Raw genomic sequence first — 14,340 nt, 5'->3', positions numbered from 1 at the left:
CATTGCTTCTAGTAGTAGAAGGATCATGACATTCAGAAACAGTGAGGGCTTATAGGCACAAGGTAGCCTCTTCCCCTGTAATATCCCCCCAGTTTTATATAGACCACACATAATTCTGCATTTAGAACACAGGGTTCTATTGATTATAAGGCTTCTACTTTTCTTTGCTATACTTGCTAATAAAAACATTTTCATTGTCAGACTAAATAATCTGTATTTATGGAAACAGATTTGGCATCCTAAAACTATCTTCATACAGAATGATAAACTGTCAGTTACTAAAATCAACCTTTTAAAACAAAAGTTGATTTAACCGCAAACCTATTTTAACTGAAATTGTCTATACTTTTTTGATTCTAGATTTATAATTCTAATTTGATTCTCTAGTAATATAACTTAGTTCTGTATATTTGCATATTTTTATTTTTAAAAAGGACTTTAACTCTTGCTTAATACTTTATCTATTTATTTATTTATTTTCATTTTTTGAGATGGAGTCTTGTTCTGTCACCCAGGCTGGAGTGCAGGGGCACAATCTTGGCTCAGTGCAACTTCTGCCTCTTGGGTTCAAGTGATTTTCCTGCCTCAGCCTCCCGAGTAGCTGGAATTACATGTGCTTGCCACCATGCCCGTCTTATTTTTCTATTTTTAGTAGAGATGGTTTTCACCATGTAGGCCACGCTGGTCTCAAACTCCTGACCTAAGGTGATCTGCCCACGTTGGCCTCCCAAAGTGCTGAGATTACAGGCGTGAACCACCATACCTGGCATGAATGTTTTAAATATCTCATAAGATACAAATATTTTCAGAAATAGGTAACATTCAAGTGACAGAAATACATATTATATTGTCCTCAGAATTTTATAAACACATTAATACTACCTGGCTGAAACAGACATAAAAGCTCAATAATAAAGGACCTAGCATTAAAAAAAACTCTTAAGCTACAATTTACACTCAATACATTCAAAATATGTTAAACTGAATTGTAATTTACATTCAGTATTAGATTTCACATATTTCCTAATAAATTAAGTCTCCCTATCAATATTCCTCTAACATGTCATATTACATAGAATGTCAATGGTTTTTAAAAAAATTTATTAATGCTGTAACTCAGTAATGACATGCTTTTTCAAGTGTCTATCATTTATAACAATTCCTCCTTTTTGTGGTTTTTGATCTATTTTGGGGGCTTTGTTTGATGATCATTTACAAATTTGTACCTGATTGCAGCCCATTCGCTCTACTCCACCCATTGCCCGAGTTCTTGATCACTTAAACAACTTTATTATTTCTATTTCTGACATCCTCTTGTCAGTTCATAGTCATGGAGTGGGAGTACTATTCATGGCCTCTGTCACTTCTAATTTTTCAAACACTGATATTTTGACTGCATTTCCCTGGCTACATTTCTTGCTCACTGAGCCCCTTAATGGGTATCCCTCTTAACCTCCAATACCTCTCCCTCCCCCATTCCTCTGCCTTTTTCACTCAGCTCTCTGCTCAGCTGCAACTGTTTTGTGATGTCCAGAAACGATAGCCTGCAATAAAACCAACTGGCATGCAAGTAAAAAAAAAGGCCCATTCCTGACTCTCCTGAGCATTTAGTTATTTCTAAAATGGGTTCCCTAGCATCTTCCACTTCTTCACCCTTTATAAGTCCTGCCAGCTGGGCTGTTTATTGCCAGAGTGCTAAACGTTGCAAAAGAAAGTCTCATAACTTGGTAACTAGTTACACTAAAAACTCATAATACTTAACTTTAGTTTGAACCACATACTGTGTTGCAACCTTTTTCATTATCTTTAATGACGGTTCTCTGCATTCCTACAGCAACTGCTTCAAATCGTCTCCAGCGCCACAAACCAGAACCTCTCTCATTCATTATTTTACCTGCCAATCGACTGAGAAAGTCAAGATCTTCAAACATAAGCAAATGGCTTTGGTCTTCTCTGCTCCACCTACCAACCCCATTCCCACTCCAACACACGTCTTGCCTCATTCTTTTTGACTTCTTCTTGGTCTAGGAGAAAGGGTTCTTACATCTAGGACTCAAGTCTCTTATCTGTGTATTGGATCTCATCATTTTCTCCTGCCTCTGGAAGAAGCCTCGTCTCTCCTACATCTTAAATCTGCCCCTCGCTGCCCTCTTCTCCTCCCTTCTGGCAGGCAACCAAGTGAATGTCCCTCAGTATTAGAAAGTGCTTCTCAGCAGTCCTACCCTCTGGTGCTGCAGAGCTATTTCCCTCTTCCTTCCCACTGACAGACTTCCCCCAAATCTATCTCTGCTGTCTCCACTTCCTCATAAATTACTTATTCCTCCATCCCACGCCAATGGACTTCGATCTTTACCACTCTTCCAAAACTGCTTTTAAGGCCATCAAGGCTCTTTTAACCACTAAATCCAAACACTTTTTCTTAGATCCTCTCCTACTCTTGACTTTTCTGCAACATTCACCTTCAGTTTTTGGAAAGTCTTTGGTTCTCTGTGATCTTTCTTGGAAATTCACCAAACCTTCTTGGCCAACATTTACCTTTTATTTCATTTATCTTTCCTCCTCTTTTAGCCCTGCCTCCTCCTCTTTTAGCCCAAGCCCAACACCATTCAATACAGGGATTCAATAAATTGGGCACTGGAATTATACCTCTGGGGACTGGGTCCTGACTTCACCCCTGACAGGCAGTGCAAACTTGGGCAGGTTGTTGAAAAGCTCCAAGGCTGCTCTGATGATTAAATGAGACCGTGAATGTAAAATACATAGAATGGTGCCTGGCAAATAGTTAAGTGCTCAGGAATTATTAGTATTATCAACCCAATCAAACATTTAAGACCTCATATTATCTGATCTCCAAATTTCTCTTCCTCCTGGCCCTTGCTGATAATGATGCTATTATTCCCTTTGTGAATCAGATTCAAACCATGAGTCATCTTTACTCCTTCTCTCCTACCCTCAACCAAATCTGCTGATTGCCCTGTCATGTTTCGTTAATCAATCTGCCTAGGTCATCTGTATTCTTAGGATAACTTTCAAAATATTCTTTCTGGCTCCAAAGAATACATTTCATTATTAAAGTCAACTTTTACCATGCTTGTAATCTGGAAACGCATTCCTGTACTCAAAAACTTCCACAGCTCCCAACTACCTCTTATGTGAACCCCAATCCTTTTCATATGATGATTAGAACACTCCACCTATTAACCCCAACTTGCCTCTCCAGTTCAGCTGCTTAAACCTCTGCTAAGGAAACAACTCCAGACATTCATGGGTCACTATTTTCAAATCTGCTCTGAACTTTTCCATTCTAAATATTTACACATGCTGTTCCCTCTCTGGAATATTTTCCCATTTCATTCTCTTCAGGCAAAATCCTACCTACACTTTAGGTCTAGGCAAATTGATATCAGTCTCTTATTTAATTAATTATTTTATTTTTTGAGACAGTCTTTCTCTTGTCCAGGTTGGAGTGTAATGGCACCATCACAGCTCACTGCTGCCTTTACCTCCTGGGCTCAAGCGTGCCTCCCACCTCAGCCTCCTGAGTAGCTGAGACCACAGATAGATGCTGAAATGCCTGGCTAATTTATTTTTTGAAGAAATGGGGTTCTTACTATGTTGCCCAGGCAGGTCTTGAACTCCTGGGCTCAAGCAATCCTTCCACCTTAGCCTCTCAAAATGTTGGGATTACAGGTGTAAGCCACTATGTCTGGCCAAAGAAATCTCTGGACCTTTTAAACTCATATAGCCCTTTGTATATCGATGATGATATTTATCTTTTTTCCTGCAGTTTTATTATTGAGTCTACTGTACATACTATCTTCCTTTTGGAATGTAAATTTCCCACAACAGAAACTGTATCTTTCCTGCAGCCCTGACACAAAACAGACACTCAATAAATGCAGAATGAATTAATGGATACATCAATTACTCTTCTATAGATTCTGAAGTATAGCTCTTTTTCTTAGATTTAAACTTATCAAGCAATATTCTGTCCACTTTTAAACATTTTCCATTGTTGGGCTACCCATAAGATAAACTAGATGCCATATGTAGGTTCGAATGAAAAATAATACTAACAAATGACTGACTTAAGGAATAAACAACCTGGGTTATACATTGATGTGCAGTCACAGATGTGCTAAAAGTAAGATTCTATCCAAAACCTCTGAAATCTTTTAAGCATTCTGCATTACCCTGTTTCTCCTAGGTTGTCAATTTCCTTTTCCATGTTTTAGCTGGCTTGCAGATTTCTAATTTTCTTACATAACTTATTCAGCAGATTCCAAGTGTTTGGCAATATCTGTGTTTGCTCTTGTCCTATCAAGAGCCACAAAAATGATGTGGCTATGTTTCTTTTAATTTCAACATCAACTGAAAACAACTAAAGAACCAAGAACATTTCTTGGCCACACTAATTTATTTTCGGATATTGTTTTCAAATCAGATAGATTTATTTCCTAAGATATAATGATATATTAAAATAATTTATTTCTTACAAGTTTGAAAAGAAGTTGCTTCTAGCCTGAGCAACATAGTGAGATCTCCCATCCGTACAAAAAAGAAAATTAGCAAGGTATGGTGGGGTGTGCCTGTGGTCTCAGCTGCTTAGGAGGCTGAGGCTGGAGGATCGCTTTAGCCCAGGAGGTCGAAACTACAGAGAGCCATGACTGTGCCACTGCACTCCAGCCTAGGTGACAGAGTGAGTCTCAGGCAAGAGTTCTTCCTCATAATCTAGTCAATTTTTGTAAAACACTCTAAGGAGTAATGCCCTCCAAAAGATATATGATATTGATAAATGCTAAGGACTAAGTCTAATATGAGAATCATGAAGCCAAGATTTTTACACACATATAATTTAGATATTCTGGTATTTTAATACAAGATTTTGAGTAAACTACTTTTCCACTAGTGGATTTCTGGGCTTACAGGACATCATCACCATCAACAACAAAATTTCAATAAAAAAGGGAGAAGAAACCAGAGGAGTGCATGTAGGTAAAGCAACAGTATTAATTGTGAATTTATGGTGTGCTCATTGCAACAGATGTGCAAATGAAGAAGTCAGTTAATGTGAACGCTCAGCTAGTAAGCGGCTGACATGGAGCCAGTATCCAAATGCCAGTGTCTATATCTGTTCCATCATCCAACAGCCCTTCAAGATTATATATATATGTGTGTGTGTGTGTGTGTATATATATATATATACATATATATATATATATATACATATATAAGACTGTGTATGTGTATGTATATATACACATACACAGTCTTACATAATGGCCGTCTGAACACTGAGGCATACACTGGACCATAACAAACCTCTCCTGCTACTGAGTGGCAGGAGCCAGTTGAAGTGGGGGAAGGAAGTGGTGCGGTTTGGGTGTTAGGAGAAAGAGGAAGGTGCAAAGAAGAAATGATGGAAAATCAAGTTTTAAATGATATTCTTAATTGAATTCCTCTTTAAAAAATTAATATATGGAAATAACAGGTGGTATGTGAGTTGTTTTATATAAGGAAGCTCAAATATTTGTTAAAAAATAATTACAAAACCATATAAAAAGCTTGTTTTAGAAAGCAAATAGTGATACTCAAAACAGGCTGAGGCTAATAAGAATAATGAACTTCTAGTTAGTTACAACTGTTTTCTTGAGTAACAGTGAAATAAACATGCTTGTATTACTGAAGACCAAAATAAAAATAATCAAATAAACATAATTAAAATGTGTTTCCTCATTTATTTATTAGATTTATCCAGTATGTAAAGATTACAGAAGAAAAATATCCCACAGAGATAGAAATTATACCATTGTTTTTCCAAAGACACCTCTCTTTAATTCTGGTAATGTGTCTTGCTTTAAAAATGGTTACAGGTTTACTTCATTAAAATCTATCCGAGTAGGCTTGCTGGACTCCCAAATGGCTCACAGTTCATTCATCTGGATTCTAAAATCTTGTAAAGCTGTCGGTGAAGAGGGGAGGGAAGAGCTGCTAAGAGAGTTGAGGTTTAAAGGCCTCCACAGCAGGAGGTGCACGATTCAGGGTTCCCTTCTTCACTGACTAACTGGCTCCACCATTTCAAACACCAAAAATAAGATTCAAAACATTCCCCAGAAAGATTGAGCACTGATTTCAAATAAAAAGACAAACACTTATTCATGGTACATGAGGTAGCAAAGTCATATAGAAATTCACGTAGATGCTTTTTTTTAAAAGTAAATTTCTTCTAAGAACTGAGAGACTATGATTCTCTATAAAAAGTGGTCAAAAATAAGTTTTTCAAGACAACTTATGTAATTGTTCCCCAACTTTCTGGGACAGGGAAAAATCCACAGTTTTGCCAGATGGACTCTCAGTTAGTGATTATTGCCAATAAATAAGTGCTTCAAGCACATTTTCCTGGAATGGGACTCTCTGGGCATGACTTTCTCCAAATCTCCCGTGGGAGTCCGGATAATAGTGTTTCTGTTGTCATAAAATAAGTCATGTCCCACACAACAGCTGCTACCACACCTGAGATCAGCTGCCTTAAATTGTCCCCATGAACTTTCACCTTGTTAACTGATATTTCCTGACAGCTGAGAAGCAGGCTTTAGCCGGGCTTCCTTGGAAAAACATCAAAATTGTTTAGTGTGATATGGTAACTGATTGGCTGATTCTGTTCACAAAACATAAAATAGACTCTTCACATTTCTAAGACATGAAATACCAAGCACAAGCATACAAATCTCTTAACGTCAATATAGTGGCTGGTAAAATTAATTTGCTTTAACACAAAGTGAAATGATTTTATTTGAATTGATCCTGTAAATAAATAAGTGAAAATATATTTTACAAGATAAGACGAAGTAGTAATTTTTTGTTTTATCAATAATAAGTTTAGGAACAAGATAAGAAGAAGTAGTAATTTTTTGTTTTATCAATAATAAGTTTAGGAATATAGCTAACAAGGGAAGTGAAGGACCTCTTCAAGGACAACTACAAACCACTGCTCAAAGAAATCAGAGAGGACATAAACAAATGGAAAACCATTTCATGCCCATGGATAGAAAGAATTACAGAGTCAATGTTATTCCCATTAAACTACAACTGACATTCTTTACAGAATTAGAAAAAACTATTTAAAAATTCATATGGAACCAAAAAAGGGCCCAAATACCCAAGATGATCCCAAGCAAAAAGAACAAAGCTGGAGGTATCACACTACTTTAAATCATACTATAAGGTAACAGTAACCTAAACAGCATGATACTGGTATAAAAACAGACACATAGACCAATGGAACACAATAGAGAACTCAGAAATAAGACCACACACCTAAAACCATCTGATCTTCAATAAACCTGACAAAAGCAAACAATGGGGAAAGAATTTCCCTATGTTATAAATGGTGCTAGGAGAACTGGCTAGCCATATGCAGAAAATTGAAACTGGCCCTCTTCCTTACACCTCATACAAAAATTAACTCAAGATTGGTTAAAGATTTAAATGTAAAACCCAAAACTATAAAAACCCTAGAAGAAAATCTAAGTGATACCATGAAACACCAAAAAGCAAATGCAACAAAATGAAAAATTGACAAATGAAATAAAGAGCTTCTGTACAGCAAAAGAAACTATCATTAGAGTGAAAGACAACCTACAGAATAGGAGAGTATCTTTTGCAATCAATTCATCTGACAAAGGTCTAACATTGAGTCTACAAAGAACTTAAATTTACAAGAAAAAAGCAACCCATTAAAAAGTGGGCAAAGGACATGAACTGACACCTCTTAAAAGAAGATGTTTATGTGGCCAACAAACATGAAGAAAAGCTCAACATCACTGATCATTAAAGAAATGCAAATCAAAACCACAGTGAGATATTGCCTCATGTGAGTCAGAATAGTGATTATTAAAAAGTCTAGAAACAACAGAGGCTGGCAAGGTTACAGAGAAAAAGGAACTCTTTTATACTGTTGGTAGAAACGTAAACTATTTCAACCATTGTGGGAGACTGTGGTGATTCCTCAAAGATCTAGAACCAGAAATACCATCTTACTCAGCAATATCATTACTAGGTATATACCCCCCAAAATATAAATCATTCTATTTTCAAGATATGTGCATATGTATGTTCACTGCAGCCCTATTCACAATAGCAAAGAAATGGAATCAACCCAAATGCCCATCAATGATAGACTGGATAAAGAAAATGTGGTACATATACACCATGGAATGCTATGCAGCTATAAAAAGGAACAAGATCATGTCCTTTTTAGGGACATGATGGAGCTGAAAGCCATTATCCATAGAAAACTAAGGCAGGAACGGAAAACCAAATACCACATGTTCTCACTTATAAGTGGCAGCTGAATGAAGAACACGTGGACACTGGGAGAAGAACAACATGCACTGGGGCCTGTTGGAGGGAGGGAGAGCATCAGGAAAAATAGCTAATGCATGCCGGAGATAATATGTAGGTGATGGGTTGACAGATGCAGCAAACCACCATGGCATGTTTTCCTATGTAAACCTGCACACACGGCACATGTACCCTGGAACTTAAAAAAAAAATGAACAGCACCTAGGTGAGTTAAAGACTTCTGCCTTATTTTGTTTATTAAACTTTTGTTTTTGAAAAATTTAAGTATTAAAAAAAGAATAGGTCCTATTTAAAAAATTACTGTTCATCCTTAAGGTGTCAAACTCCTAACTGCATTTTAGATGACCTGATTTAAAACAAACAAACCAAACATTAAAAAATTCTGCTTTAAAATCCAAGGCTGGACATGGTGGCTCACGCCTATAATCCCACCACTTTGGGAGGCTGAGGCAGGTGGATCACCTGAGGTCAGGAGTTTGAGACCAGCCTGGTCAACATGGTGAAATCCTGTCTCTACTAAAAATATAAAAATTAGCCGGGCGTGGTGGTGGGTGCTTGTAATCCCAGCTACTTGGAAAGCTGAGGCGGGAGAATCACTTGAACCCAGGAAGCGGAGGTTGCCGTGAGCTGAGATCATGCAACTGCACTCCAGTGTGGGCAACAGAGTAAGACTCCATCTCCAAATAATATTAATAATAATAAATCTAATGTATTTACCTTATTAATCTAATTTAATTTAAATTTTGAGACAGAGTCTCACTCTGCCACCCAGGCTTCACTGAGAACTCCATCTCCCAGGCTGAAGCAACTATCCCACCTCAGGCTCCCAAGTAGCTGGCTATGCAGGTGCACAGCACCAAGCCTGGCTATTTAAAAAAAAATTTTTTTGTAGTGATGAGGTCTCAATATGTTGCCTAAGTTGGTCTCAAACTCCTTTGCTCAAGTGATCCTCCTGCCTCAACCTCTCTAAGTTCTGGGATTATAGGCATAAGCCACCATGCCTGATAAAAAATCCAATTTGAATTCAGAAAATTAGACCCAGTGCATCAAATAATTGTTTATATGTTTATATTCCCTTTTCTTAGTGTCATTCATGTATAAAGCATTATTAGAATTCAAAAGCAAAAATCTTTTTTCTCATTGAATTTTGGTGAGGAAATATGTAAATGGGAAAAAGGAAATTTCAAATAAATTAGGAAATAAACTAGACATAAATAAAGCGAGCCAATAAAACTAATGAATTCCCAGAGGCACTGAAATTAACTCATTATTTAAATAAAGAAAATGCATTTTAGTATTTCACTATGTGTATCAAAACATCATGTTTTACACTCTATATACAATAAAAATACTAAGTAGTAGAAAATGCATTAAAAATGAATGATAATTCTACAATAATTCTCCAAATTACTACTTTAAGAAGATAACTTTAAAACAAATCAATCCAACTTTAATAGCCTAAAAACAGTCTAGTCAAATAATTTTAAGAACTGTAAATGCCTTTGGAAATAATATCATCCTAGACTTCAAATCACTGTATATGAAACAAATAGTACAGAATTTGGCCAAACCAAGTGATAGCTGAATGAATACTTTGTTAATAAAAGTTTAAATGAGATAACTATTATCACTCTCTTCCTTCCCTGTCCATTAGTCTATTACCACCACTGTTCTCTTCCATTCCCCTTCACCCTCCCTTCCCCGTATTTCAATTTATATTAACCTCTGCATTATAGCTTTCTTTCTTCTAGTAAGTTTTACTCATTTTGGTCTTTTTCACCTTAAATCCAGATTGTACAGAATTGATCTCCCCAAGTACTGCTTGAATCATGTCACAAACCTTTGACTGCTTTTCATAGCCTACAGTGTAAAATCTAAATTCCACACATGCTCAGCAGGCCTGCTATTCTAGTACAGACTCATACATAGTGGGGGCCCAGCTAAATGAACCACTTTGCCCCCTACTGTGCCCTGCTTTCCCTTCACTAGTTTCTGTTCAGGTCATTCTCCTAACCTGGAATATTCTCCTTAGCTCATTCCCATCCAACAAAACAAAACTCAGCCTTTCTCAGCTTCTCACATTCTGCCTATTCTGATTTCTCCATTCAGTGGATTTTATCCCCTGAATGACTGAAGTCACAATTCCAACTCCAAAAGCAGTTCAGTTGTCACTCTACATCAGTGGTCCCCAACCTTTTCACCACATAGGATAGGTTTTCCAAGGACCGGTGGGGCCGAGGGTAGTGGTTTCAGGATGATTCAAGTGATTACAATGATTGCGTACTTTATTTCTTTATTATTGTATTGTCATATATAATGAAATAATTATACAACTCATCATAATATAGAATCAGTGGGATATCTGAGTTTGTTTTCCTGAAACTAGACTGTCCCATCTGGAGGTGATGGGAGACAGTAACATATCATCAGGCATTAGATTCTCATAAGAAGCCGGAAACCTAGATCCCTTATATGTGTAGTTCAGAACAGAGTTCCTATTCCTAGGAGAATCTAATGCGGCTGTTGGTCTGACAGGAGGCGGAGCTCAGGCAGCAGTTCTAGTGATGGGGAACAGCTGTAAATACAGATAAAGCTTCACGCACCTGCTGCTCACCTCCTACTGTGTGGCCTGGTTCTTAACAAGCCATACACCTGTACTGGTCCACGGCCTGGGGTTTGGGGACCATGTTCTACAAAACTTCTCTAAAATATGACAATTACCACTTCCCCCTTGAAGCATTTCTCATCCATCCTTGATTTAAAACAGAATTTTTTTGTATTATAAATTATACAGTATACATTCATTGTAGAAAAAATTTAAAAATACAGACAAGATTAAAGTTAAACACAATCCCACTGCTTCGATATGCAGTGTTTAATAAAATTCTATATTCTTTCAGTGTAAAAAATTCATATATAATTACAAAAGATGGAACGATATAAATGTACTTAATGCCACTGAACTGTATTCTTAAAATGATTAAAATGGTAAGTTTTATGTTATATATACATTACCAAAATAAAAAAGATTAGGCAGTATGTACTGTTTTGTAACATTATTTTTCATTTAGTAGTCAGTAATACATTTCTATGATATTTCTAGTCCTTAAAAGTATTTTTAGTGGTTACACTGCATAGCAGAAATTCTCAAATTATGGTCCAGTTACTCTTGGAGGGTCTTGAGACTCTCTTGGGAGGATCTACATGGTAAAAATCATCAGAGTAATACTAAGATGTCATCTACTTTTTTCACTCTGATTAATTTATGAATGTATAGTCAAGCTTTCCAAAATATGGCAACAGATTTAACACAGCAGCAGATATGAGAATCCAGTTGTCTTCCATTAATATTAAGCCAGTTGTCAGAGCTTGGCAAAAACATAAACAATGAGATCTTCTCACTGTATTTTTTTCATTTAAAAAGTGTAGTTATATTTCATAAATGAGCTGGGTGCGGTGGCTCATGCCTGTCATCCTAGTACTTTGGGAGGCTGAGATGGGTGGTGGATCACCTGAGGTCAGGAGTTTGAGACTAGCCTGACCAACATGGTGAAACCCTGTCTCTCCTAAAAATACAATTAGCTGGGTGTGGTGGTGGGTGCCTGAAATTCCAGCTATTCAGGAGGCTGAAGCAGGAAAATCACTTAAACCTGAGAGGTGGAGGTTGCAGAGAGCTGATATAGCACCATTGTACTCCAGCCTGGGTAACAGAGCAAGACTCCATCTCAAAAAAACAAACAAATAAAAAAACCAAAACAAACAAAAAGTATTTATGTTAAAATGATTATTATTTTTTTCTTTTTTTGAGAGAAGGAAAGAAAAAAAGGAGTGAAGGAGAGGAGGAAAGAGGAAGAAAAAGAGGGAGAGAGAAGGGAAATGTTGCTTTATTCTAAAAAAAGTGGATATTAATAATGGCCAATCAATGTTTCATTTAAACCTATGAGTAGGTATGATGTGGTATTGACAAGAATGTATATTTTGTATATTTAAAGTGGAGAGCTCTATAAATATTTATTAAGTTTACTTGTTCTGGATCTAAGTTCGAGTCCTTGATATCATTATTAATTTTCTGTCTTGTTGAGTCTAAGTCTTTTTATAGGTCTTATGTATCTGGGTGTTAGGATCATTAGCTCTTCTTGTTGCATTGATCTTTTTACCACTATATCTTTGTTGCTTTAAGATCTATTTTATCAGATACAAGAATTGCAAATCCTGCTTTTTATTTATTTATTTATTTTTGCTCTCCATTTGGTTGGTAAATCTTTCTCCATCCGTTTATTTTGAGTCTTTGTGTATCCTTGCAAGTGAAATGGGTCTGGATGTAACATGCCGTTGGGTTTTGGCTGTATCTTTTGATTGGGGGATTTAGTCGATTTAAATTTAGGATTACTGCCATTTGATGTTAACTGGCTGTTTTATCCATTCGTTGATGTAAATTCTTCTTTATGTTGATGCTCTTTACTTTTTGGTATATTTTTAGAAAGGCTAATACTGGTTGTTTCTTTCTATGTGTAATGCTTCTTTCAGAAGCTCTTGTGAAGCAGGCCTGGTGGTAATAAAATCTCTGAGTACTTGCTTGTTCATAAAATATTTTATTTTTCCTTCAGTTGTGAAGCTTAGTTTGGCTGGATATGAAATTCTGGGCTGGAAGTTCTGTTCTTTAAGGATGTTGAATATTGGCCCCCACTCTCTTCTGGCTTGTAGAGCTTCTGCTGAGAGATCTGATGTAAGTCTGATAGGCTTGCCTTTGTGGGTAACCTGCCCTTTCTTTCTGGCTGCCCTTAGTAATTTCTCCTTCTTTTCAACCCTGGTGAATCTAACCATTACGTGCCTTGGGGTTGCTCTACTTGAGGAATACCTTTGTGGTGTTCTCTGTATTACCTGGGGTTGAATATTGACCTGCTTTGCTAGTTTAAGAAAATTTTCCTGAATAATATCCTGAAGAATATTTTCCAGCTTGGATTCATTCTCTTCGTCGCATTCAGGTACACCTATCAAACGTAAATTTGGTCTTTTCACATAGTCCCACATTTCTTGGAGACTTTGCTCATTCCTTTTTATCCTTTTTCCTCTAATCTTGTCTTCTCGTTTTATTTCATTAAGTTGGAATTCTACCTCTGATATCCTTTCTTCTGCTTGAACAATTCTAGTGTTTAAACCTGTGCATACTTCTTGGGAGTTCCTGCATTGTATTCTTCAGTTCCATTAATTCACTTATATTCCTCTCTAAGTTGTCTATTCTCATTAGGATTTTGTCAAACCTTTTTTCAAAGTTCTTAGTTTCTTTACATTGGGCTGCAACATGTTCTTTTAAGTCACAGAAGTTTCTTATTATCCATCTTTGGAAGCCTGATTCTGTTAATGGGATGTGCTCGTTCTCAATCAAGTCTTGTTCCCTTGTTGATGAGGAACTGTGATCCTCTTTAGAGGGAGAGGCGTTCTGATTTTGAGTATTCTCAGCCTTTTTATGCTGGTTTTTTCCCATGATTGTAAATTTATCCACCTGTCATCTTTGTAATTACCAACTTTCAAATTAGGTCTCTTAGTGGACATCCAAGTTGTTAATTCCCAGGGCCGAAATATGAGCAACCCACTGCACCGGCCAAAACGGCGTTAAGACTGGTGGTGCTTTTCTGCCTGGGAATCTCCAGTCTGGCTTCTTTCTTGAGTCCATAATAGGCAACTCTGCCTTCCCGGAGCTCCAAACCTCGGTCAGAAGGGGAACCAGTCCTGTTTACTCTGCACCGAGAGCTGCCGTGCCGAGGTGCCGCCGAAACCTCTGTGCCAGCCACAAGAGTCGCGCTGGTGACCTGTGGAGTTCCTCCACTGGGAATCTTCTGCTCTGTGAGCGACCAAAATTTGTCTGAAAGTGTGGCGTCCTCTCGTTGTCTGAGCTTTCACTGGGAGCTGCAATCCCGAGATGTTAGCAATCAGCCATCTTGGATCGTTCCCCCGATTATTTTTAAATAGTGATAA

The 14,340-nt window shown here is 37.2% G+C and overlaps 1 protein-coding gene across 27 annotated transcripts in view; it reads right to left on the bottom strand.

Moving 5' to 3' along the window:
* The window catches only part of FAM13A (family with sequence similarity 13 member A), a 425,230-nt gene that overhangs the window by 101,575 nt on the left and 309,315 nt on the right, over positions 1 to 14,340 (bottom strand). The gene's annotated exons all lie outside the window — the stretch shown is intronic.

The sequence above is a fragment of the Callithrix jacchus genome, chromosome 3 (genome assembly GCF_049354715.1).
Source record: "Callithrix jacchus isolate 240 chromosome 3, calJac240_pri, whole genome shotgun sequence".
Lineage (NCBI taxonomy): Eukaryota > Metazoa > Chordata > Mammalia > Primates > Cebidae > Callithrix > Callithrix jacchus.
Note: the sequence above shows the minus strand (reverse complement) of the source record. Positions and strands in the feature narration are given on the sequence as shown.